Source organism: Balaenoptera physalus (assembly GCF_965194825.1).
Source record: "Balaenoptera physalus genome assembly, chromosome: 3".
Classification (NCBI taxonomy): domain Eukaryota; kingdom Metazoa; phylum Chordata; class Mammalia; order Artiodactyla; family Balaenopteridae; genus Balaenoptera; species Balaenoptera physalus.
The window spans coordinates 103,056,568-103,083,761 of record NC_138890.1 but is presented as its reverse complement, the minus strand read 5'-3'; the positions used below and the strand labels follow the sequence as shown (position 1 = coordinate 103,083,761).

Below are 27,194 nucleotides of genomic sequence, written 5' to 3'. Positions count from 1 at the left end.
TTTCCAATGGTCCAATGTCTTATTGGCCTTGCTCAGGGTAGGAGCAGTTTGGGAAATGATATGTTGCTCTTCAATATCGTAGTGATGTATTATCTGAGAGCTGACATGGTTTTAGCAGTTTGGCATTTTAAAGGGACTTGCCAGAATGGATACAGCATACTGAGGTGTGAGTGTGTGTGTGTGTGTGAGTGTGTGTGAGTGTGTGTGTGTGTGCATGCACACATGTGAGTGTAATCCTCAAGTGAAGACGCATCTATTCTGGAATTAGCCGTGTACTTGGGCCCATCTACAGTTTGATTGTACGTCGGTTATGATGTGTCTCTTTCTAACGGGAAGGATACCGATCTTGATGAATAGCTAAAAGGTAAGATCATTCTTAAAGGTGTGAGTGATTAATAATGGCTATGCATAGATTTTTTTCTAAGAGTGTAAATAAAATATGTCATTCACTTGAAGGGCAGGAGTTTGGCAGAGTGATTCACAGTGCATTTAAAAGCATAAAAAGTCAAACCCAGGGTCTCTTCTAAGCATGTCAAAGAGGAAGCTGGTTTAACCATTTGAAATATCTGAGTGAATGTTGAAATATCTGAGTGGAGAAATCATATGCCTTATGGAATACTGAAGATGGAGCTAATATTATTAATTGCCACCAATTAAACACAATCAAAATTTTCTCCTTTAGTAGCTAACAAGCAATAGTATGACAGAGATAAGTGGATAAAAAAGATGGTATTTGTGTACTATGGCATTTGGACTATACATTTCAATCCAACTAAGATTTACTATATAACCTCTAGATTAGAGGTTCCTGTGGGAAGTTGCTGTATTAGCATACATCGTGGCTTTGACATGGTCAGTATTCATACCAAAGTACATAGGGCCCTATTAAATTGTTAACTAGCGCAACAAGACTGACAAAACTTGAAGACAGAAGAATGATTCTAGTGGTGGTATCAAAAGACAGTAACAAGCAACCTATATAGTTGGTCTTTGTTAATTTCTTGCCAATGGTCTAGAGCTCATGACATGTTCACAATGCATACGACAACAAACTTCTTGGTGATACACTACCTGTCATGCTCTCCTATGGTCTAGCATCACAGGGATTGTGCATGTCACAGAAAGAAACAGTCTCAACCCTGGGGTCAGGGTGGGATTCACCATTTCTTCCACAAGTCTTAGGTAAATGGAGGAGCATGAGTTATGTCTTTCTAGTGAAGGTGGAAAACAAGTGACTGTCATCATAAACTATGTAAAAAGAAATGTTGGTAACTGTCTAGGATCAAATGCCTATATCCACTGGAGACAAAACCAAGATTGATCATTTATACATATATATAATCTTAAGTTATATATATATATATATATATATAAAACTTAAGATTATAATATTAAGAATAAAGATTTACAAGTCACTGAATTTTTTTTTTTTTTTTAAAGTTGAGGCCTCATATGGTCCAGTTAAGACCAGTATCTTTTTCTTTTTTTTTTTTTTAATTTTTATTTATTTATTTATTTATTTATGGCTGTGTTGGGTCTTCGTTTCTGTGCGAGGGCTTTCTCTAGTTGCGGCAAGTGGGGGCCACTCTTCATCGCGGTGCGCGGGCCTCTCACTATCGTGGCCTCTCCCGTTGCGGAGCACAGGCTCCAGACGCGCAGGCTCAGCAATTGTGGCTCACGGGCTTAGTCGCTCCGCGGCATGTGGGATCTTCCCAGACCAGGGCTCGAACCCGTGTCCCCTGCATTGGCAGGCAGATTCTCAACCACTGCGCCACCAGGGAAGCCCAGTCACTGAATTTTTAAAAGACTTTATTGACTTAATGTCCTATAAAAGATGCCATGAATATCATTTTCCTCATTTCATGCCTCTCTGTGTGAGGACAGAGGGCATACATCCTGGGTATGAGAGAAGGCACAGTGGCATTCTCTCCCTGACATTATCATGGCCCTTTTCCCTGTGTTCTGCGGCTGCCCATGTTCCCTGCAAGTCAGGGCTCGTGTAAACAAGCCAAGAAGGAGGCCTACTGATGGATGGAGATCTGACAAATACACTGACACCATCTGAAGCACCACTTTTGAACATGAAGGGCAAAAACGTAGGAAACACCAAAGGATCATGTCACAGGTGAGACTTACTTTACCAAGGTGTTCATAGGATTTTCAGAAACTAAACTCCCTTTGAGAAACTCTAAGATAATGATACACTTTTACTGACTTGAATACAGCATCGTATGCAGCCCTCCCCACTCCTCTATACTGTCTCTCTTCAAATACACATTTTGAGAATCTTCTGCCTCTGGGTGTGTGGGTGCCGATATGTGTGGACATTATAGGTGTGTAGATCTTCTGAATATCTTGGGCTTCCTGGGGTAGTAGGATTTAAAATTGGTTCAGTTCTACTAAATAATAACATGCCAGGATCTGGGAATCTTTGAATAAACATGGAACATGTTTCTCATAACACATATTCAAACACAGAAATCAAAGGTGTGTCTCCAGAATAGAAATATTTAAATGATTGTCTGCATCTGGTAAACATTCTAGTGAAACACTATCATGTGTTGTACTAAGTTCTAACTCCAAGTTATATGTTTCAGGGTAAGTAAAAACGAAAGCATCAAGTGGCTCAGAGAAATCAGGACTGAGAGGGTGATGCTTGGGGGGTGGATAACTGTAGATGTACTAAAAGGTACAGTAGTATATCACTCTCCTCCAAAGTTCCTTTTTAGGATGTATCTATTTGGGGATTTCATAAAGATACATTTATACTTTTGTTCACCAAATTTTAATGAGAACACCCTCATCTGAAAAACAAATACTATTTTAATATAATGTGAGTCATACGTAAATAATCACATTGTGGTTTATGGGTAAAAGAAATATACTAACCTACCATCAAGCAGACAATTAAACAACTATGTTTGTTTAATTGAACCTTTGAACCTTTCCCAACAAGTGTGGATTTTTTTCTCTTGACTTTGCCTCTAGAAGGTGAGGGCGAACACATCATTTCCACTGTCTCTCCTGTCTGCTACATGGCCATGGGAGTGAAGGAATCTATCTTACTGTTTTCCTCCTCCTTTCCTGTTGCCTATCAGGATCTTTCCCAAGCTTCCCTTTTCCCTGTCCTTTAAAGAAATCTTCAGGGAGCAAGTAGATGTCGCTAACCACACAGTGAGTCCAGAGAAGGCCATGACTTTATTCTCACACTGGTTGTTGTCATGGCCAAATGGCAAAATGACACATAGAATAAGAGTGAGATGACAACCAGATCACATATATATCTGAAACATAAGAGAGATGAAATAACTGAAGTGGTAAGACACAAGGCCATACTTACTTTGGATTTCCCCAAAGGGTACAGTCTCTAAAATCTATCCCTGATTTCATCCCTTCTGTGATGACACAGAGATTCTGTCATGTATTTTTATTTTCCCTTTTTATCTTTTTCTGACCATCATCACCTCTGTCCTCTCCAACTCCTCAACTCCTCAGGATCTGGAAAGACCCCAGGTTTGCTTGGGCAAAAAACTTTCTATGCAGAGGTCCCTGACTGTGGAGTCACTAGTGATTTCAAGATTTAAAACATGATTATTATTTTCTTGTTTTATTTCCTTGTACTCCTCCATTCTTCCTTAGTCATCGTAGAACCATTTGCAGATTATCTCTCATTTAAGAGCTACCTAGCTCCATAACTTAGCAAATCAATGAGTTGCTCACCAAATGACCAGCAAAGAGACAATCTGGTAGAACAGTAATATAAGGAATTAGTGTCTTTCCACTAGAATCTGCCCAGTTCTAGTCATCAATACGTTATATTGTACAAGGGGGGAAGCTATTCTTTATTGGAGTTGCAATTAGCTCTTCTATGCAGAATGTAGTCACACTTTAATTGTAATTGTTTGTTTTAAATGTGTTCTGCTTGATTCCTTTGACTAAAAATATACACCATCAAACCAAACAGGTGTTTTAGTGAGAAAGGTATTTAAAGAACAATGCAGGTGAGGTATTCCCAGATTGATTGGATGCAGTTTTAATGACACAGTCATCCACAAGTGTGTGCTAACCCCTACCACATTCCAATGACTTATGTATCAATATCACAGAGTATAGGAAGATTCTCCCCCATTTAAAATATTTTGCAGTGACTATTTGAAATCACTAAGAAGAAGGAAAAGGAGGAGGCGGAGAGAAAAAAGAGGGAGGAGAAGAAGAAGAGAACTACTCCAATGAAAAATAATAAAATCACAGGAATACATTCTAATGATGTTAAACTCTGCATCAGTTATATTTAGTCCCTTCTACCTCCAACTCACAAGCCTCCTTTGGTGTTACCATGTTTAATAGACTTTTCAGTAAGTTCCAAAGAATCCATTAGGTATTAAAATTCCAGAAACATTATTTGCTGGAGACCAAGTGTACACAGATTATATGTTCAGCATCTGAATGTTACAGAAAACTTCTCCAAAATGGCCCATATGTTCTTGGAGAAAAAGCAGCAGTTCTGATAGTGAACCATGAAATATTCTGGAGGCAAATGGCAGAGTGCCAGTGTCTTAAGGGACGGCATTTTCCACTTTAAATAACAGACAAAATAATGCTTTAAAATGTTCTTGGTGATACATGATTCAGTAAACCCTTCAAGGCGTTGTAAGAAAAACCTTTTCTTCTGAAGACTGATGTTGGAAAGAATCAGACAAAAATTAAGAATTGCTCTGCCAGGCAGCATAAAGAATCAATGGGGGTCTTTCTGAAATTCAGGAAATTCAATGAATCGATAGACTGTTAGGAACCAGGCCACACATGCTGAAAGTGATTCTTTATAAGGACTAGATACAGAGATAACACAAGGCTCTTCAGAAAACCTTGAGCACAAGCATGCATTAAAAGAAGCTAAATTGTGTACTAGCAGGAAATGAAAACAGGTTATTTTTTAACAGGCATCTGCAAATGGGGACATTTGGCAAGGGTAAACCAATGCTTAATTGAAAGATAAGCAATTTACAGGTAAACATCAAAATGTATTTTTTCATTTCTCATTTGATTTTTGTCATTTCTAGTTCACTTACCCTGTCTCTAAAAATGGCAAAATCTCTGTCATTAAATAATTTGGATTTAATTGACATTCCCCAAGGCAAGCAAGCTGGAAGTATAATAATTCCTTTGAAAGCAAACACTCTTTGATGACTACAAGCATCAAGTATGATCAGAGAATTCTTCTTGGTCATTTTACAAGGGTCTATCCATCTTTATGTGGCCTATGACACCAAAATTAAAATGTATAAAGTGGTTCCTTAAAAATTATAAATAGTCAGTGGGGCAGCTGGGTACCTAAAAAAGATTCTTTTCATTATTATGGAAGAAACACTAGACTAAACCACTTACTCTATCCATGGTTTTATTTTAAATAATTTAATTTACCATTAAGACATGAAATTTACCCAACTGAAATCATCACAATTTCTTATGTTTTCTTTCAAAAAATGAAAAGATTTTTAAAAAGGGAAGTGAAAGAAAACAAGGAAACTTAAAAATTTCATAAGCGAATTGAAAAATTAATTATAATAAGAAACTGATCTTAAATTTAGAGTTATTACTACTAATTTTTCAGTTTATTGGCATTATCATAGTGTGTTCATTCATTGACAATTAAGCCAGGATCATAAAACATGCAGAAAACATATAGTTTTTAAATCCATTAGATAATAATACTGTAGACTATGATTCCTCCTTGTGGTGGGATTTTAACTGTGTCTAAATAATCTGGGGGAAAAGACTCTCACAAAGTATTTAGGACACATAAAATTTAAAATCTAACACTTGCGGTAAAATTAAGTATTAGTTAAGGTAATAATGTGACAATTACTCAAAAAAAGTTGCACTTTCTATAGTGGATGCTGGCACAGGACAAGATCAATGCACGTACTTCATTCATTTGAACAATTTTAAAATATGTCTAGAGAGCTGGAGAGGGGCCAGGTGGAGTGGCCATGGAGGGTCAGCGCTGGCTGCCGCTGGAGGCCAACCCCGAGGTCACCAACCAGTTGCTCAATTAGGTCTACATCCTAACTGGCAGTTTGTTGATGTATATGGAATGGATCCTGAAGTCCTTAGCATGGTACCAAGACCTGTGTGTGCAGTCTTGCTTCTCTTCCCTATTACAGAAAAGTATGAAGTATTCAGAACAGAAGAAGAGGAAAAAATAAAATCTCAGGGAAAAAATATTACATCATCAGTATATTTCATGAGGCAAACAATCAGCAGTGCCTGTGGAACAACTGGACTAATCCATGCTATCGCCAACAATAAAGACAAAATGCACTTTGAATCTGGATCAACCTTGAAAAAATTCCTGGAGGAGTCTGCATCACTGAGCCCTGAAGAACGAGCCATATACCTGGAGAACTATGACTCCATTCGAGTTACTCATAAGACCAGTGACCATGAAGGTCAGACTGAGGCACAAAATATAGATGAAAAAGTAGATCTTCATTTTATTGCATTAGTTCATGTAGATGGGCATCTCTATGAATTAGATGGATGGAAACCATTTCCAATTAACCATGGGGAAACTAGTGATGAAACTTTATTAAGGGATGCCATAGAAGTTTTCAAGAAGTTTATGGAACGTGACCCTGATGAATGGAGATTCAATGCCATTGCTCTTTCAGCAGCATAGCTTGTCCAGGATGGAAACACCAAATACTGTATTATTTGCAACAAAATTAAATTTCTTCTGTCATACACTAATTCAAAAATTTTGATATTTTTCATTAACTTGACTGATTAAACTTCATGTGAAATAAATAAATAAATAAATAAATAAATAAATAAAATATGTAACATGTAGCACCCAGTGGGTGATCAATTTAGAATGTCTGAATTATATCTCTATAAATAATTATATTTGAAATATATTACAAAATCCATGGGCCCATATGAGGTAGAAATGAAGACTTAGAACAATGGGTAGAGAAGTAGTAGTTACATATTTGTCTATTGTATAATCAGTGCATATGATGATTCTTTTTAGTATCCAGGCTCTCTCTCTTCCTGTTCAGGTTCAAGAACAATCTCTTGATGTTATTTATTGTCTAATGTGTCATTTCCTAAATAATGTCATACCTCACAATACATGAAAAAGACAGCAGTGTCATTATTATTCATAAAGCCATAGCTCTTCAGAATGCATTTGTATTGAAATAATATAGATTTTCTTGCTACTCCAGTTCCCTACTACTGTTTATTTAGTTACATCATTACTCATTATGCTGCTCTACCCAATGGCTTCATTGTGCTATCAAAGGTAATAACTGCTTCACTGATGAGGACTACAAATAAATGCAAATCTTACCCAAAGTATGCAGGAAAGTGTGAGTTATTATTTTATTTTAATTTTATCAAACAGAATTTTATAGTTCAAACATAGAATAACATATCTTCTAAATATGTCTTCCCTTGAAATCTTTAGCTAAAGTCATTGCATTCCTAGAATTTAATACCTTTCAATGTTGACCACATATGGTCACCAGTGAGGAGGATTGCTGAGGGTCCCATGAGCTGAGCAAGAAGAACAGTCCTATTCACACAAGGAATGTCCATCCATTTCCAGGAAGGCTTAAGACTAACCCAGGAGAGTATGCCACCACATCAATCACAGGCAAGAGAAAACTTGATCAGAAGGGCTGATGGGCATCAAGGAGCAACATCCTGGAAAGCCCTCCAAGGAGACAGGCACAGCCTTTGCCAGAGATCTGCCTGACATGTAGCACAAAGCCTGTGGAAGGAGTAGGGAAACTGTCCTAGGTTACAACTGGGAGCAGGGGTGGGGTGGGGATGGGCACAGAGTAAAGATCAGAGAAGCCATATGACCTGGACACAGAAAGCTGAGAACTGTCCCTGTGGCCCAAGGGTTAGAGGCGGACTATCAGTAGCCTAGGGCCCTAAACTCCACCTGTGTTCAAAGTGAGTGAGATTCACCTGAAATCAACATGTCAGCACTATTCTGGGAGCTCAATCTCATGTGATCCCATGAAAGAAATGCTTTGGTCTGAACTCAGGTGCCTGACCTGGATGGCCCTCTTGGACCCTGTGGGTCCTGGCCCCCAGAAGGAATCCTTAAAAATTTAGTGGAAGGCGTTCCAAAGTGCAGAGCTCCCTAAGATACAGTACAGAGCTCCCTAAGATACAGGCCAGAAGCAGGGTCCCTGCTTGCTGGTATTGTGTTTTCCTCCAGTTTCTAAAAAGCCCTTAGATACAAACCCTGTCTTCCTATAGCAGCAACACGTCCCTTTCCATATTACCAGTAATTGCATGTTCAAGTGTATTGCCAGAGAGTAGGCCACCCAATAATATCAGAATACCCTTGCAGGAAAGGATCTTGTCTTGCATTTTTGCTCTGCTCTCTAAAACCTGGCCCAGGGCTGGTTACATAAAAGTCAACAAATACTTCTCGGTTCATAATAGCTAGTTACCAAATACAGTTAACAGGTAAACAATAAAACTGCTAAACTGCTAAAGAGAAGTCAAGAGTCATTAATACTGTAAAGGTAACTGTTACTGGAAAAAAATTCATAGTAAGTTGTTCTTCATCATTAAGATTTCAACCTAAAGAAAACAGTGCTGTACACCAATTCTTTGGCCAGAGTGAAAGGGCCGGGTGGATATTCCATTTCCTGAAATTATTCACCACATTAAGTCCTCAATATTGTTTCTCTTCCCTTTTTTCATTTTCATTATGAGAAAATACATGTCTTCTTTCTTTTTACTAAAATAAGTTTAGTACATCATTTTATGTCGAAGTGAATAACGACCTTTCTCTATGACTAACCCTCAACCCACAATGATCTGTTACCTACAATGAATGAAGTACCATTTTTTTATACATGGTCTATACCACATCATATGTATGTGTACATGTATACGAATGTGCAAGAGCATTGTGTGTACATAGGTATACTGTATATTATTTAGATACATATATATACATGTCTCATCTCCACAGGAAAATTATATCCTTTATGCCAATGAGCATATTTCTTATAGAGCATGAAGCACCTTCCCAGACAGAGAAGGAAGCTGAGAAAATTTCTTATATTTGATTAAAGTTTGATCCCATTGTTGGATGTCTACCCTTTGAAATTTTTTGAGAACCTTGATGCTCATTAAAATATAAGTGAGATTTAAGAGTGATAGGCATCAGTAACTAAGAAATATCACATTTAAACAATTCTGTGGTAATAGAGGTAGCAGGTAAAAAAGTTAAATTAGTGTGGATTTCCCAGGGGATAGATGTACAAGTCCAGGTGATATACCTGCTTCCCAACAGTTCTTTCCCAATACAAACCAATCATCACCAATCATCACCAGTATCTACCACTGCTACTACCAGTACAACCAAACACGCTAGGTTATTAAATTCTTGGGAACTGAAGCCATACATTATTCATAATTCTATCCTGAAGTAAATAGCACATAGTAGTTCTCAATAAATATTTATTGAGGGGATAAATGAAAATCTACACTGATTTGCCTTCTTAAACTGATCCAGTCATATCTGGGTCAACATGTGAAAGTTAATAATATAATTTCCTTTCTTTCACAGATTTTACCAGAAGTTGCATAGCAATAATAATCACCTTGCCAAAGTTGTGAACATTATACAGGAAATATGTTCCACGGTTACTAGGCTACACAGCTCACTTTGCTCATTCTTCTCAAGGGAAACTAAGCAAGAAGATACAGGTGGTTTTTCTTTTCAATCATCACTGTGAGCAAAAAAAAAAAACAATACAGTCGTGTCATCTTCATTTATGAAGCCAAAACAGGAACAGATGATCTTATTATTTAGAAAAAAAAAAAAAGAGAGAGAGAGAGATGAACATGGCACACTGGAAAATGTGTGGGTGAGGAGAAAAAAAGTGAAGGTGCAAAATTTATAGTTTGTGGTAAAACATTAAGTGGCAATGAAAAGTTCTCAGCATTTTATCAGTAAGGGCTTAGAAAATGGCTACAAGATAGTCCAGATAATAAGAAATTGTCATATGCTTTTAAAATTTAGATTGTCTTTTGAAATCTGATAATGTATATCTTCCTCAAGATTAAGCCACATAAACTTGTGGAATATAGAATACTAGGGTTTACAAGCATGTTCTGATTATACTAAAATTAAGAGTTATTGAAATTAAAAGAGATTTTTAGTCCTATTTCCAGTTCAAAACAAGATAATCTTCCATCAGGTGGATTCTGGAAGATAATTATTTTGCACGCTCAGTTGAGGTTCTTGATTCTATCGCAGGAGGTTACTACAGCTTTTAGAGCAGAAGAGAGCCAAGATACATAAACTTTATTGTTATTGTTGCCCATTTGACAAGACAGTGTCCCAAATGAATGGACATTGTCCATTCATATGGAAAACAAAAGCCTGTTTATCAGCTGGTTAATTGTGCTCAAACATGAAATAAGATTCCCAGCAGTGAAGCTTCCTCACATTTGTATTTCTCACCTAAATTATAAACTATCTGTGAACAGAACCATTCTCAGCATCCAAGTGTTTATCATAATGAAGCACATCTGCCACAGATGACTGCTGACCTTTCAACTTCTGTCGGCACTTTGGCAGCTTGCATACTCATAGGAAAGAGGGATGGATGCGTGTTTCCTGGCACTGTCATCTTCCTTTATTTGTGTGGCTTAACTCTGAAATGAGGAAATAACTAAGTAAAGCCAGAACACTGAAAATATTCCTTACACAAGATGAGTCTGGTGAATGCATTTATTTCCCATCAAATTTTCTGGACTTGGGAAAGGCTGAGTTTTTTGTTTTTGTTAACTCATTTTACTATTTTTTTTTTCAAACTTAGCAGCTGGAAAGAATTATTCATTGTATATATAATTTTTAAAAAGTGGTTACTAACACTTAATTCAGCCTGTTTTATATCTGTTAGGTCACCCAGGAACCCCCATAGACTCTTACTTTACTGATGGGAAGAGATTTAAATATAGGGCTTCATCTTTCGTCTGTGGAGTTTTGGGACAAGCTAGATGATCAGTCAAGAGCAAATTGAAAAAAGGCAAAAGTAGATCCCCCCTGCACAAATAGAGTAGAGAATCTTAACTCTGATAATAAATCATTACTAAACATAATTATAATTTATGGAATACCTTTAATAGGTACTGCACTAAGATCCGTATTATATACAATCTCCATTGACATATCCAGATTGTGCACAACCTCAGCACACACACAATGCAAGTCTCACAAGGTAGCCTTCTGGATGGGTGCTGCTTACATGGTTTTGACTCATGTGAGCAGCAGAGTAATGACTGCATTCATGAATATGTGTAGTCCTGTCATACAATTTCAGTAAGTATTAATATCATCTCTTTCTATCCCCCTTTTCCTTCCTATCAGCACATGTCTGGCCATATACTTGTCCAAGGCACTAGTGGGTCCTTTTTACAGATCAAATAGTGTAAAGGCTATTCCCTGTACTTCAGGAGCTAATCACCTAATTTAATTCAGTAAATGGATGGCTGCTTGCCATTCATGCTCTTCCTAGTGACCCCCCACCAAGTTCCTTTTTGGAAATCCCCTCTTTTTCCTGGTGTGTGAATTTCTAGCCTGGTCCTTCCCTTCTAGAAAGGTGAGGGGGGGGGGGCAAATTATTCTGTTTTCTAGACCATTAACAGAGTAGGAAGTTCTATCTATGGCCTAAATATGACAATTGGAGCTGTCACCATGATGGTATTCTGACCACTCTATTCCACCTGTTGGAAACGTACTGTGGCTATTACTTCCTAAAACCTGTCCTTCCTGAATCTTCTTCTTTTTTTTTTTTTAACATCCTTATTGGAGTGTAATTGCTTTACAATGCTGTTTTAGTTTCTGCTGTATAACAAAGTGAATCAGCTATACATATACATACATCCCCATATCTCCTCCCTCTTGCGTCTCCCTCCCACCCTCTCTATCCCACACCTCTAGGTGGTCACAAACCACCAAGCTGATCTCCCTGTGGTATGCGGCTGCTTCCCACTAGCTATCTATTTTACATTTGGTAGTGTATATATGTCCATGCCACTCTCTCACTTCGTCGCAGCTTACCCTTCCCCCTCCCTGTGTCCTCAAGTCCATTCTCTACGTCTGTGTCTTTATTGCTGTCCTTCCCCTAGGCTCTTCAGAACCATTTTCATTTTTTTTCTCAGATTCCATATATATGTGTTAGCATACGGTATTTGTTTTCCTCTTTCTGACTTACTTCACTCTGTATGACAGTCTCTAGGTCCATCCACCTCACTACAAATAACTCAATTTCGTTTGTTTTTATGGCTGAGTGATATTCCATTGTATATATGTGCCACATCTTTATCCATTCATCTGTCGATGGACAGTTAGGTTGCTTCCATGTCCTGGCTATTGTAAATAGTGCTGCAATGAACACTGTGGTACATGACACTTTTTGAATTATGGTTTTCTCAGGGTATATGCCCAGTAGTGGGATTGCTGGGTCATATGGTAGTTCTATTTTTAGTTTTTTAAGGAACCTCCATACTGTTCTCCATAGTGGCTGTATCAATTTACATTCCCACTAACAGTACAAGAGGGTTTCCTTTTCTCCACACCCTCTCCAGCATTTATTGTTTGTAGAGTTTTGGATGATGGCCATTCTGAACACTGTGAGGTGATACTTCATTGTAGTTTTGATTTGCATTTCTCTAATGATTAAGGATGTTGAGCATCCTTTCATGTGTTTGTTGGCAATCTGTATATCTTCTTTGGAGAAATGTCTATTTAGGTCTTCTGCCCATTTTGGATTGGGTTGTTTGTGTTTTTTTTTTTTTTTTTTTGATATTGACCTGCATGAGCTGCTTGTATATTTTGGAGATTAATCCTTTATCAGTTGCTTCATTTGCAAATATTTTCTCCCATTCTGAGGGTTGTCTTTTCATCTTGTTTATGGTTTCCTTTGCTGTGCAAAAGCTTTTAAGTTTCATCAGGTCCTATTTGTTTATTTTTCTTTTTATTTCCATTTCTCTAGGAGGTGGGTCAAAAAGGATCTTCTGTGATTTATGTCATAGAGTGTTCTGCATCTGTTTTCCTCTAAGAGTTTTATAGTGTCTGGCCTTACATTTAGGTCTTTAAATCATGTTGAGTTTATTTTTGTGTATGGTGTTAGGAAGTGTTCTAATTTCATTCTTTTACATGTACCTGTCCAGTTTTCCCAGCACCAATTATTGAAGAGGCTGTCTTTTCTCCAGTGTATATTCTTGCCTCCTTTATCAAAGATTAAGTGACCATGTGTGCATGGGTTTATCTCTGGGCTTTCTATCCTGTTCCATTGATCTATATTTCTGTTTTTGTGCCAGTACCATACTGTCTTGATTACGGTAGCTTTGTAGTATAGTCTGAAGTCAGGGACCCTGATTCCTGCAGCTCCGTTTTTCTTTCTCAAGATTGCTTTGGCTATTCACGGTCTTTTGTGTTTCCATGCAAATTGTGCAATTTTTTGTTCTAATTCTGCAAAAATGCCATTGGCAGTTTGACAGAGATTGCATTGAATCTGTAGATTGCTTTGGGTAGTACAGTCATTTTCATAATGTTGATTCTTCCAATCCAAGAACATGGTTTATCTCTCCATCTGTTGGTATCGTCTTTGATTTCTTTCATCAGTGTCTTATAGTTTTCTGCATACAGGTCTTTTGTCTCCTTAGGCAGGTTTATTCCTAGGTATTTTATTCTTTTTGTTGCAATGGTAAATGGGAGTGTTTCCTTAATTTCTCTTTCAGATTTTTCATCACTAGTGTATAGGAATGCAAGAGATTTCTGTGCATTAATTTTGTATCCTGCTACTTTACCAAATTCATTGATTAGCTCTAGTAGTTTTCTGGTGGCATCTTTAGGATTCTCTATGTACATTATCACGTCATCTGCAAACAGTGACAGTTTTACTTCTTCTTTTCTGATTTGGATTCCTTTTATTTCTTTTTCTTCCCTGATTGCTGTGGCTAAAACTTCTAAAACTATGTTGAATAATAGTGGTGAGAGTGGACAAGCTTGTCTTGTTCCTGATCTTAGAGGAAATGGTTTCAGTTTTTCACCATTGAGAATGATGTTGGCTGTGGGTTTGTTACATATGGCCTTTATTATGTTGAGGCAGGTTCCCTCTATGTCTACTTTCTGGAGAGTTTTTTATCATAAATTGGTGTTGAATTTTGTTGAAAGCTTTTTCTGCATCTATTGAGATTATCATATGGTGTTTCTCCTTCAATTTGTTAATATGGTTTATCACATTGATTGATTTGCGTATATTGAAGAATCCTTGCATTCCTGGGATAAACCCCACTTGACCACAGTGCATGATCCTTTTAATGTGCTGTTGGATTCTGTTTGCTAGTATTTTGTTGAGAATTTTTGCATCTATGTTCGTCGGTGATATTGGCATGTAGTTTTCTCTTTTTTTTGACATCTTTGTCTGGTTTTGGTCATCAGGGTGATCGTGGCCTCATAGAATCAGTTTGCGAGTGTTCCTCACTCTGCTATATTTTGGACGGATAGGTGTTAGGTTTTCTCTAAATATGTGATAGAATTCACCTGTGAATCCATTTGGTCCTGGGCTTTTGTCTGTTAGAAGATTTTTAATCACAGTTTCAATTTCAGTGCTTGGGATTTGTCTGTTTCTATTTTCTATTTCTTCCTGGTTCAGTCTTGGAAGGTTGTGCTTTTCTCAGAATTTGTCCATTTATTCCTGGTTGTCCATTTTATTGGCATATAATTGACTGTAGTAATCTCTCATGATCCTTTGTATTTCTGCAGTGTAAGTTGTTACTTCTCCTTTGTCATTTCTAATTCTCTTGACTTGAGTCTTCTCCTTTCTTTTCTTGATGAGTCTGGCTAATGGTTTATCAATTTTGTTTATCTTCTCAAAGAACCAGCTTTTAGTTTTATTGCTCTTTGCTATTGTTTCCTTCATTTCCTTTTATTTCTGATCTGATCTTTATGATTTCTTTCCTTCTGCTAACTTTGAGGGGTTTTTTGTTCTTCTTTCTCTAATTGCTTTAGGTGTAAGGTTAGGTTGTTTATTTGAGATGTTTCTTGTTTCTTGAGGTAGGATTGTATTGCTATCAACTTCCCTCTTAGAAATGCTTTTGCTCCATCCCATAGGTTTTGGGTTGCTGTGTTTTCACTGTCATTTGTTTCTAGGTATTTTTTTATTTCCTCTTTGATCTCTTGGTTATTTAGTAATGTATTGTTTAGCCTCCATGTGTTTGTATTTTTTACAGATCTTTTCCTGTAATTGATATCTAGTCTCATAGCATTGTGGTCGGAAAAGATACTTGATACGATTTCAATTTTCTTAAATTTACTGTGGCTTGATTTGTGACCCAAGATATGATCTATCCTGGAGAATGTTCCATGAGCACTTGAGAAGAAAGTGTATTCTGTTGTTTTTGGAGGGAATGTCCTCTAAATATCAATTAAGTCCATGTTGTTTAATGTATCATTTAAAGCTTGTGTTTCCTTATTTATTTTCATTTTGGATGATCTGTCCATTGGTGAAAGTGGGGTGTTAAAGTCCCCTACTATGATTGTGTTACTGTCGATTTCCCCTTTTATGGCTGTTAGCATTTGCCTTATGTATTGAGGTGCTGCTATGTTGGGTGCATAAATATTTACAATTGTTATATCTTCTTTTTGGATTGATCCCTTGATCATTACATAGTGTCCTTTGTCTCTTGTAATAGTCTTTGTTTTAAAGTCTATTTTGTCTGATATGAGAATTGCTACTCCAGCTTTCTTTTGATTTCCTTTTGCATGGAATATCTTTTTCCATCCCCTCACTTTCAGTCTGTATGTGTCCCTAGGTCTGAAGTGGGTCGCTTGTAGACAGCATGTAGATGGGTCTTGTTTCTGTATCCATTCATCCAGTCTATGTCTTTTGGTTGGAGCATTTAATCCATTTACATTTAATTATTGATATGTATGTTCCTATTACCATTTTCTGAATTGTTTTGGGTGTGTTTTTGTAGGTCTTTTCCTTCTCTTGTGTTTCCTGCCTAGAGAAGTTTCTTTAGCATTTGCTGTAAAGCTCATTTGGTAGTGCTGAATTCTCTTAACTTTTGCTTGTCTGTAAAGGTTTTAATTTCTCTGTCAAATCTGAATGAGATCCTTGCTGGTTAGAGTAATCTTGGTTGTAGGTTTTTCCCTTTCATCACTTTAAATATGTCCTGCCACTCCCTTCTGGCTTGCAGAGTTTCTGCTGAAAGATCAGCTGTTAACCTTATCGGAGTTCCCTTGTATGTTATTTGTTGCTTTTCCCTTGTTGCTTTTAATATTTTTTCTTTGTATTTAATTTTTGATTGCTTGATTAATATGCGTCTTGGTGTGTTTCTCCTTGGATTTATCCTGTATGGGACTCTCTGTGCTTCCTGGACTTGATTGACTTTTTCCTTTCCCATATTAGGGAAGTTTTCAACTATAATCTCTTCAAATATTTTCTCAGTCCCTTTCTTTTTCTCTTCTTCTTCTGGGACCCCTATAATTCGAATGTTGGTCTGTTTAATATTGTCCCAGAGGTCTCTGAGAATGTCCTCCATTCTTTTCATTCTTTTTTCTTTATTCTGCTCTGCAGTAGTTATTTCCACTATTTTATCTTCCAGGTCACTTATCTATTCTTCTGCCTCAGATATTCTGCTATTGATTCCTTCTAGAGTATTTTTAATTTCATTTATTTTGTTGTTCATCATTGTTTTGTTCTTTAGTTCTTCTAGGTCCTTGTTAAATGTTTCTTGTATTTTCTCCATTCTATTTGCAAGATTTTGGATCATTTTTACTATCATTACTCTGAATTCTTTTTCAGGCAGACTGCCTATTTCCTCTTCATTTGTTTGGTCTGATGGGTTTTTACCTTGCTCCTTCATCTGCTGCATATTTCTCTGTCTTCTCATTTTGTTATCTTGCTGTGTTTGGGGTCTCCTTTTTACAGGCCACAGGTTCATAGTTCTTGTGGTTTTTGGTGTCTGCCCCCAGTCAGTGAGGTTGGTTCAGTGGCTTGTGTAGGCTTCCTGGTGGAGGGGACTGGTGCCTGTGTTCTGGTGGGTGGGGCTGGACCGTCTTTCTTGTGGGCAGGGCCAGGTCTGGTGGTGTGTTTTGGGGTGCCTGTGAACTTAGTATGATTTTAGGCAGCCTCTCTGCTAATGGGTAGAGTTGTGTTCCCGTCTTACTAGTTGTTTGGCATGGAGTGTCCCGCACTGGAGATTCCTGGCCATTGGGTGGAACTGGGTATTATAGTTGATAAGGAGATCTCTGGGAGAGTTCTCATCAATTGATATTACATGGGGCCAGAAGGTCTCTGGTGGACCAATGTCCTGAACTCTGCTCTCCCATCTCAGAGGCTCAGGCCTGACCCCTGGCCAGAGCACCAAGACCCTGTCAGCTGCACGGCTCAGAATAAATGGGAGAAAAAAAAAATAAAAATTTTAAAAAATCATAAATAATTTTTTTCATTATCAACATAAAAAAATAATAATTGAAACAAAAATGAGAGGGAGCAACCAAACCAATAAACAAATCCACCAATGATAACAAGTGCTAAAAACTAAACTAAGATAAACATAAATATCAGAAACAAATCAGTCATAGACAGTGAACCCCTTGTCTACAGTTGCTGCTAAAGTCCACCACCTCAATTTTGGGACGATTCGTTGTCTATTCACGTATTCCACAGATGCAGGGTACATCAAGTTGATTGTGGAGATTTAATCCACTGCTCCTAAGGCTGCTGGGAGAGATTTCCCTTTCTCTTCTTTGTTTGCACAGCTCCTGGGGTTCAGCTTTGAATTTGGCCCTGCCTCGGCCTGTAGGTCACCCTCAGGCATCTGTTCCCCACCCAGAAAGGAGGGAGTTAAAACAGCAGCTGATTAGAGGGCTCTGGCTCACTCAGGCTGTGGGGAGGGAGGGGTATGGTAGCTGTAATTGGAATGCGGGGCAAACTTGCAGCAGCAGAGGACGGCATGACGTTGCAACATCCTGAGGTGCGCCGTGTGTTATCCTGGGAAAGCTGTCCCTGGATCACAGGACTTTGGCAGTGGCAGGCTGCACAGGCTCCTGGGGGGGCGGGGAGGTGTGGATAGTAACCTGTGCTTGCACACAGGATTCTTGGTGGCAGTGGCAGCAGCCTTAACATTTCATGCCTGTCTCTGGGGTCCGAGCTGATAGCCACGGCTCGCGCTCATCTCTGGAGTTTGTTTAGGCGGTGCTCTGCCTTCTGTGGGCAGACAGGGAAGGAATCCCCTCTTCTCATGCACCCCAAAACAATGGTCTCTTGCCTCTTCAGCAGGTCCAGACTTTTTCCTGGTCTCCCTCCCGGCTAGCTGTGGCACACTAGCCCCCTTCAGGCTGTGTTCACGCAGCCAACCCCAGTCCTCTCCCTGGGATCTGACCGAAGCCCAAGCCTCAGCTCCCAGCCCCCACCCACCCCGGCGGGTGAGCAGACAAGCCTCTCGGGCTGGTGAGTACTGGTCGGCACCGATCCTCTGTGCAGGAATCTCTCTGCTTTGCCCTCCGCACCCCTGTTGCTGCGCTCTCCTCCGTGGCTCCGAAGCTTCCCCCTTCCGCCACCCGCAGTCTCTGCCCGCGAAGGGGCTTCCTAGTGTGTGGAAACCTTTCCTCCTTCACAGCTCCCTCCCAGAGGTGCAGGTACCATCCCTATTCTTTTGTCTCTGTTTTTTCTTTTTTCTTTTGCCCTACCCAGGTACGTGGGGAGTTTCTTGCCTTTTGGGAAGTCTGAGGTCTTCTGCCAGCATTCAGTAGGAGTTGTTCCACTTGTAGATGTATTTTTGATGTATTTGTGGGGAGGAAGTGATCTCCACATCTTACTCCTCTGCCATCTTGCCCTGAATTTTCTTGAATCATGGTCTCAAGCCTGGTCTGCCAGCTCCCTGTTAATTGCGTAAGCCCCCACCTGGATATTCTTCCAGTGAGTTCCCTTTCACTTTTGTTAACCAGAGTTGGTGTCTGTTGCTTACAAGGAAGAACCATTACTAATATATAATGCATGTAATTATGAAAGATCATTTATAACGCAAGATAACACATGCGATATTGGGAGAACAGATAAAAATCTAAATATTTAAAGAAAGGGGAAATGGTAGTAGCCTCAGTTAATCAGGAGAGGATAATAGAGAGAGTGACACTTAGGGAAGAGCAGAGTTTCAGTAGGTACTGTAGGATTATTGACCAGCTTGTAGGCAGGAAGAAGGAGCAAAATGTACTCAGGGGACAATGTATAGTTAACTTCGTTGGAGTGAGGATTGTCTCTAAGTGTTCTTCCTGCCACAAACATTTGTTTAGCATCTTCTACTGTCAGGCACTGCTGGAACACAGAGAGTGTTCATGTCGGGTACCTGACCCTGGGGAGCACAAGGCCAGTCATCTCCAGTAGAGAGGGAAACTCTTACTGTGGGTTAGCAAAAATTTTTGACTACTGCCCCAAACCTATTCTATGAGAAAAATAGTATCTTCGCCAAAGTAAATTTTTGATGTTACCAATGCATTATTTACAGGTAGGAAAAGGAAAGTAAATGCTAGATTTAAATAAATGCATTTAAAATGGTAATGAGCAGACGTTTGAAGCCTTCAAGGGTAGCGCTCCATGAAAATTGTGAGAATTTCTAGCTTCAACTGATACTCTCTTTAGCACTTGGAGTAAGTGTGAAAGCATTCATAAAAAATATATATATAACCTATATGTGAAGAAAAATTTAATTTCACAATTGTGATTGCTTTATATAATTCTCTGAAAAATCATTACTCATACATTTGCTTCTTTCTGACAGATGTTAGCTAGTTTTTGATCTTTTTTTTTTAAATCTTTAGGGCATAGGTAAAGCAAAGATGATTTCTACAGGCCATCTTATTGTGAACACAGTTGATATCTTCTTTCTATGTCTTGATATACTATTGGTATTTAAAATTCCATTAAGTGTAAAGAGAAACTGCTTACTTGGTAACCAATGAACCTTCCCACTGGAGGAACATGGGTGGCAAACAGCCGTATGTAACATAGTGGAAGCATCTGCATATGTTTAAGCATCTCATCAAGTATGAAGTACAGACTGCCCACACAGATACCTGTGCACAGTCCCAAGGGTTGCTGATCCGGAATAACTGCTCCATTTCACCTGAACTTAGAACAATTGTCAATAGTGATGATTTCTCATGGTTGGAATTAAGCAATGATGGACATCTGGATATAACATAGTTTATTTAATCAATCTTTTACAGTTCACATTTAGGTGGATTCCATTTTAATTACCTGGATTATCTGAGTACTTATCTTGGATAAATTCCAAGCAGTAGAATTGTTAGTATATATACATTTTCAAGGTTTTTGACCTATAAAAGCATTTGCTTGTTTTTTTCTTCAGAAAAAAAAAACTGTACCAACTTATACTCAAACAGCACTGTGTAAGTCACTGCTACATAGGCTCTTGAACTTCAGTCCTGGTGCCAAGGGGGAGGAAGAACACGGGGTGGTGGGGGGAAGGCAGGGTGTCAATCCAGTTGTTACATGAATGTCTAATCTGAATTTCCATTCTCAGCCAGAAAAGGGATAAAATAGTTTAAGTTGCCAGGTTTTCATATCCCTCTTTCTCTGTTTCTCAGTATTTGTTATATTATTAAGATAAAACTTCTCCTTTATAAATTTTAAATTACATTAATAGAAAGGAATAAACTTTCCTAAACTATTATCACAGAATTTCACTTCCCAACATGAGGTTCTGCATTCAGCAACTATATATCCTTCTATCTTATCTATCTATGCAATGGGAAAGTCAGGATATGGACATTTTCCCCCTATCTTCATCATCACATCTGTGTCTTTGCTCATTTCATTCTTTGTCCAGCAAGGCTCTTTCTTCTCTTGCAGACCTCTCCTCAACCTCTCTTCCCTTCCGTTTAGAGTACAAGCCCCACCTCTGCCACATTGCCTCCCTGGCTACTGGCTCACAGTGGTCATTCGCTCCACTCCTCAGCCCTGGCCCTGCATACGTGCAACCTAGAGGATCGCCATATTGGGTAAATTACAGTTACTAATGTATTTTGGCTGAGCAGATTCCAGAAGGAAAGCATTTATCACCTACTCTTTAAAAATGACTGTCAGCTGGGTATTTCATGCCTTCTCTTGACCACCTCGTTCTTTGTCATTAGGGAAAAAAAATTAAGCCTTCATAGAAATAAATAGCTCAAAAAATAATCATCTTATTTATAAAATATATGAAACTTTCTGTTATTTCATGATGATGGTGACCACATAGATTTCTATACTTTTAAGACTTTGAGTTTTTTCTTGAATTCTCACTGGGAATTGTCAAGATATGATTGATCCAAAGGTCATTATTTTTTTAAATAATTGGAATTCTTCAACTGTATATTAGGAATCTTGTTAAATATAATGAAATGAAGAATTAAACATCTTCATTTTGAAAGGCTCTAGTATGAAATAGTTGTTATTCCCAACATAATTCTTTCTACTTTCTCATCATACAGACACACAGGCACACTGACACATCATCCACAAATAAACCTTTGGTTTTAAAATAATAATTATTCTATTTTCATTAAGAAAAAATGTTCATGCAACTACTGAGTAGTCATCTTTAATTCTGGTTCATTTGAGCCCTCCTCTCCCCTGCCCCCCCGCTAAAAAGAGAAATCAGTTCATCAAACATGCATACATTTAATTTCACTTGTTAAAAGTTGAAATTTGGTCTATTTCCTCTCAAATCTTTGTCTCATATCACTGTCCTATAACTCCCATGCCCAGGTTTTCCTAATAACCAAAAGCAATATTAGACTAATCCTGAATTTTAAAACAATTTTATCTGTGACTTTTAAGTTTAATAGCTCTAAACTTGTCAATCTCAATTAGGACAAGAAGATTTTTTAAAAATATTCCTTTATTTATTTATGTATTTATTTATTTATTTGGCTGCGCCGCTCTTAGTTGCAGCACACAGGATCTTTACTTGAGGCACGTGGGATCTAGTTCCCTGACCAGGGATCAAACCCGGGCCCCCTGCATTGGGAGCCAGGAGTCTTAGCCACTGGGCCACCAGGGAAGTCCCAGGACAAGAAGATTTTTAATCTTATTGTTTTCTTTAGGAGTTTTTTCATGAGGACCATCATAAAAACGTAGTAGAAATATTACTACAAATAAGGACTATATGAAAACATTTTCAAGTGTTGGATATAATCATTTCTATTTGGGTTTCTGAAATAAATACTCAAAAGTGGCAGCTTAAGTTACAGCCACTGTAAGTGAAAAACAAAAACAGAATCCAGCAATCTTGTTCACTTATCTGTGCAAAGACATATTTCATATGCAATTGAAGAAAATTCTCATCTGATCAGTTTGTTAAATATTCTACAAATTAACTTCTTGAAGACTGAGTTCAAGTCTGTATAAGGTGACTGTTTTCTCTCAAGGACTTTCAACTTCCACACTTTAAAAGCAAAACAAATTATTGTCCACATTTAATAGTGAAATAAATACACAGCATTCAGTCATGCTCATCCTTTTAAGATTTTTCTCTTCCTCTATAGCAAGCAAAAGAAAAAAGTTGTAACCAGGAAAGTAACTTCCTCCTATTTTTCTCCTTTTATTTCATTCGAGCTCTTTCCTTCCTCGTAACAACTGCTGGGGTGGTAGGTGCAGTGGAGCTTTGCCTTCATGGTGCCCTGTGAGTACTTAGAGTGACACAGATCACTGTCTCTACACTCCTTCTGCCTGTCGCCTGGTTACGCCTGGCATCAGAAACTTGGCCACAGTGAACCGTCTTCATGACCACGTCTTCTAGGCAGGACCTAGAAGCTTGGGGCTCTGGGTAGTTTTGTCTCTTCCCCAGCCCAGTGGAACTGAGGCTAGAATCCCTGTCCTTCCACTACAGATGGTCAGCAGACTGGAGTGCGCCAGTAATCTGAGAAGAGGCCAGGCTTCTTTTAATTACCAATTACTCTGTCACTTCACGTTGGTTATCTCTCTGTACCTGGAGTTCATGCAACAGACAACTTAATACACATTATTTAAATGATCATCAAAACCTCTCTTGCTTCAGCACTTTCCACCTTTCTCTGGAAAGGACTGCACATTTATCGGCATTTGTAACTGCAAGTGCCCGAAGTCAAGTTTCAGTTCCAGCAAATGGGGAGGGGGAGATGACTTTAAAACAAACTGATCAGACGTTGGAACAAAAAAGACAGGAAGATTAAGGCAGTCTGTGAAGATGAAAGTGTACAGAGATCTTGGGGGAAAATAGCTGGAGAGGAGCCTTTTAAAAATCAAACAGAAAAACTCATCAGTTGACTCTTATTCCTTTTTTTTTTTTTTTTTTTTAACATTTTAGCAACGTGTGCAAGGAGTTTTATTTATCAAGCCAGATCTCCCATTCTGTAAATACGTTTTGAAAAAGAAGTAAGAGGAAAGTAGGTTCATAACCCTTCAGTAGTTTCCCCAAAGTTATTTAGCATTTTTGTCACTAGAAAAACACTTAATAATTTGAGAACATTTTCCAGCAACAACACATTGAACTGAAAGGAAACCGGTGGGCCCGTGTGGAAATGCTTAGCTGCTTCTCCTATACTGAACTTGTCTGTGCATACATAGAGAACTTATGACATATTCCCTTGTTATGTATACACTTTTTTTGTTCAACAATGCCAAAAAGTGATTACTTGGAGACTGAGAATTATGCTGACAGTCACCTGTCATTCATTGTCCTTTATTCCGACAACCTCAGGCATTCAGGCATGGATTTATGGGTTTTCCCCCCTTTTGCTTTATTTTTAAAGGGTTTGGGGGATGGGGGAGAATATCAGAGGATTCAGTCTTGAATAGACTTTTGTTTTGCTCTTTCTTTTACCTCTTGACTGTGTCAAATGCAGTGTGTCTCTCATGCAGTTTCTCTCTTTAGAGAGCCTCGGCTGGGCCAGCTAGTTAGTATTCAGAGACAAGGCAAAGAGGATAAAATTCTTCTCTCTGCTTGCTGAGACTGCAAATAAGCAATTAGACTAAAAGCAACGTATCGGAGAAAGAAGGCCACTGCAGACATCATTGTTGACTGGAATCTGCCAATATAACTTTAAAATTGTAAAAACTTCATAGCAGAGAGAAATAGTCACTTAGAGACACATAAGTTGGTTAAGACACTAAGTCAGTATTCGTTACAGACATTTCTGCTTTGTAATGTCCTCTGAACTGTAAGATTTTGCATTTAATCTTGTTTACTTATTGTAACGAGAAACAAATGGGTGAAATTAGCAATGGTGATAGCAAATTCAACCTTTTATTGTATTGCATGTTATGAGAAGGTTTTCTAGATGGGTATGTTACTCCCATTTTCATTTGAGCTCACTTTAAAGGACTGTAATGGAAAGTTGAAGGTTACAAACTGTTTTATGTCTGACCAAGCAATAACGTATAGCTCTGCTGAATAGTTATATGAGAGGTTTACACAATATATGTCAGACATTTGCTGGGTATCAATGATGGTATGTGAAGTAATTCTTAAGACTCTTCTCCCTCCCTTTAACACAGAGATTTTATGCTGGGTGCTAGCAGTTGATGCACTTCCTATGCAATTACTGTGCAATCACACGCAGTTACTCTGTTACTAAACTGGGATTACCTAATTCCATTTTGTGCTAGACCAATCTCCAGTGAGCCTTCAAGATTGTCCAATTGCTGGCAAGTAGCAAGTAGACTTTCTCTTGATTTGATATATTTAATCCATCCCTTTTCCTCTTTCCACCCCCATCCTTCCAAACCACGTTTCCCAAAAGTTTAGAAATGCTAGCCTGATGAATTTATTTTTACATATTCTAAGGCAGGAAAAAGAAAGGAATCTGGATTATTGACATTCTTTACCGGAACTACAGTAGACTAGAGTTAGCAGAAAAAACTGCTAATCATCACAGTTTTCGTGTTGGAAGCAATTTGCCTATAATTAGTAAGTTGATAAATACCAACAAAATGGGTGCTAAAACGAACAACTCTTGTGCTGAGAGACATTTGACTCTACATTACACTTTGCATTTTTATATATGCAGCATTACATTTTGTTACAAAGAACGACAACTTTAGTGGCAGCTGAAGCACTCTAATCTGTCTTCTGAAGGAAAGCAGACATACATCTTAATATAACAACTTCTTTTATAAAACATATCTGTTTTTTCAAGGAGTAAGCAATGCAAGGATAAGGAAAGAAGTTGGTCTTTCATTTATTTTATATAAAATGGTAACAAAAGATGGAAGATTTATTTTGCCAGATAATGAAATGCCATAGCATGTAACATTAAATGGTACCAGTTTCTTAGGGTATGTTCTTCTTCATTGATAATATCAAATTCACATTTGTTTGTAGGTATGTTTTCTACATTTCATATGAAATGATTATTGTGTTAAATGTTTCAGTTCCATATAGAATCAAACTCATGGCCATTTTTGTTCCATTTAAACAATGAAATTAGTATGGTGTACTAAAACGTAAGACAAACGTTGAATTCAAATAAACAAGATATGGTATATTGCATCTTTGAAATCAAATATGGTTATACGTCTGAAATGTTTTAATAAAAGCTTTTAGCTTTGCAAGGGTCTAAATCACAATAGGTGCATTACACATAATAAACAGAGATATGATAGCTTTATCAGTGGTATGCTGAAATTCTGACTTTCATAGTTATCAGAAAACATAATATCACAGTAAATTTAATCTATATGATCTGATAGAACAAAAGAGATTATCCTAAGAAAGAAATTGTAAGGGTACAAATAAATTTCTTTATGTGAATGTGGCTGGGAAAAAATACATCTTCCTAGTGCTTTTTAAAATGGTAACTGGTGTTTATAGACATAATTTTAGGAGCACCCTTATCTACAGCCACTTTATAGGCAGCTTGATTAGCACGTGCTTATCAGAGATCTTACAGTGCCTTCATACTAGAGACCGTGTGGTAAGTGCATTGATTGGTAATTATCAAATATCTTCTAAGAGAGCCTTTAAAATATATTCTTGTATTTTAATACATTTGATTAGGTTTTCTTCTCCTTTCCCTTTCATCAGTATAACGTTGGTATTCCTAGATACTGAATGAGATGGTAAAAAATGACCACCAGCAAAATAAATGCACGTTTTTCTTCCCCTCTTCCGAATATTCTATAGTGGGTGGTAAAATATGTAAGCCATTTTCAAAGTCATGTAAACCATCCCAAATATGTCAGGGAAAGAAGAAGAGACTGCAATTCATTAGTTGTCTGCAATGAAGCAACATGAAAGAGAACGTTTTCAAGGCCCAAGTAACTTTGTTTTCATTTACGGTTCATGTCAATAATTTTATACCAGAAGCATCTTGCTTATTTGAGATATAGTATATCTTTGATCAGTAACAGATTATTATGAAATAAAAAGGCAAAGATTTTGAGAAAGTATAAGTTGCAGTTATTTCTGAAGTAAATATTCCATCCCATTTATCTTTTTTTTTTTTTTTTTCTTCACATCAATCCTGGTTGAAACTTGGACTTCGATTCATTTGACATATGCTTTTAATGATGATTTATTTGTAAGATGGGATGAAAATTCATTTTGTACACGTAAATTTTTCATGGTGTACTATTTGATGAAAAACAAAGTAATATTGTGACATTTAAATTTAATCTTGTAACTCCTTTTGAAAAGCCTTTCTCTTACTTGTTTTCCAAAATCAAGAACAATACATTCAAAGAGTCTGAGATTAAAGAGTGAAGCTATGCAACTTGGATCTGGTCAAATTTGCTGCCATTTCTTCACTAACATTATTTAATTTATTGTAAATCTTTTTCTTTCAACACGTAACTCCCTTTAAGAGATAGCAACATTTTGCAAGTGGCATATAACCTATCTTCATGGAATATTTATTCCTTTCTAAAGCAAAATTACATATAGTGAGCTGCGAGTGTCTCTCTTTGTGCTCGGTTTATTCCCAACCTTTTTTGCCATTCAAAAACAATGCTGACACGTGCATGAAATGACAAATAGCATTAGTCTAATAAAGGAGTTAAACCTAACCCAAAGCACAGTCATATATTAAATTGTTTTTAAAAATACTGACCTAAGCACCTCTATGAGATGCTATTAGTAAAATATGAAGAAGAAGA

General features: G+C 37.7%; 3 long non-coding RNA genes and 2 pseudogenes across 7 annotated transcripts in view; 2 read left to right on the top strand and 3 right to left on the bottom strand.

The window, feature by feature from the left end:
- The window catches only part of LOC309659064, a 1,106,759-nt gene that overhangs the window by 643,231 nt on the left and 436,334 nt on the right, over positions 1–27,194 (bottom strand). The window lies entirely within an intron of this gene.
- Positions 1–27,194, bottom strand: part of LOC309658935 (coiled-coil domain-containing protein 6 pseudogene) — a 583,785-nt pseudogene that overhangs the window by 397,476 nt on the left and 159,115 nt on the right. Inside the window, exon 2 of the transcript XR_014268323.1 lies at positions 11,965–12,775. The product of XR_014268323.1 is annotated as a coiled-coil domain-containing protein 6 pseudogene (transcript). The remainder of the gene's footprint in view (positions 1–11,964; positions 12,776–27,194) is intronic.
- Positions 1–27,194, bottom strand: part of LOC309659008 — a 637,438-nt gene that overhangs the window by 529,112 nt on the left and 81,132 nt on the right. The gene's annotated exons all lie outside the window — the stretch shown is intronic.
- Positions 1–27,194, top strand: part of LOC309659027 — an 82,914-nt gene that overhangs the window by 25,548 nt on the left and 30,172 nt on the right. The window lies entirely within an intron of this gene.
- On the top strand, positions 1,860–17,476 carry LOC309658976 (ubiquitin carboxyl-terminal hydrolase isozyme L3 pseudogene; annotated as a pseudogene). The gene has a single exon. The product of its transcript is annotated as a ubiquitin carboxyl-terminal hydrolase isozyme L3 pseudogene (transcript).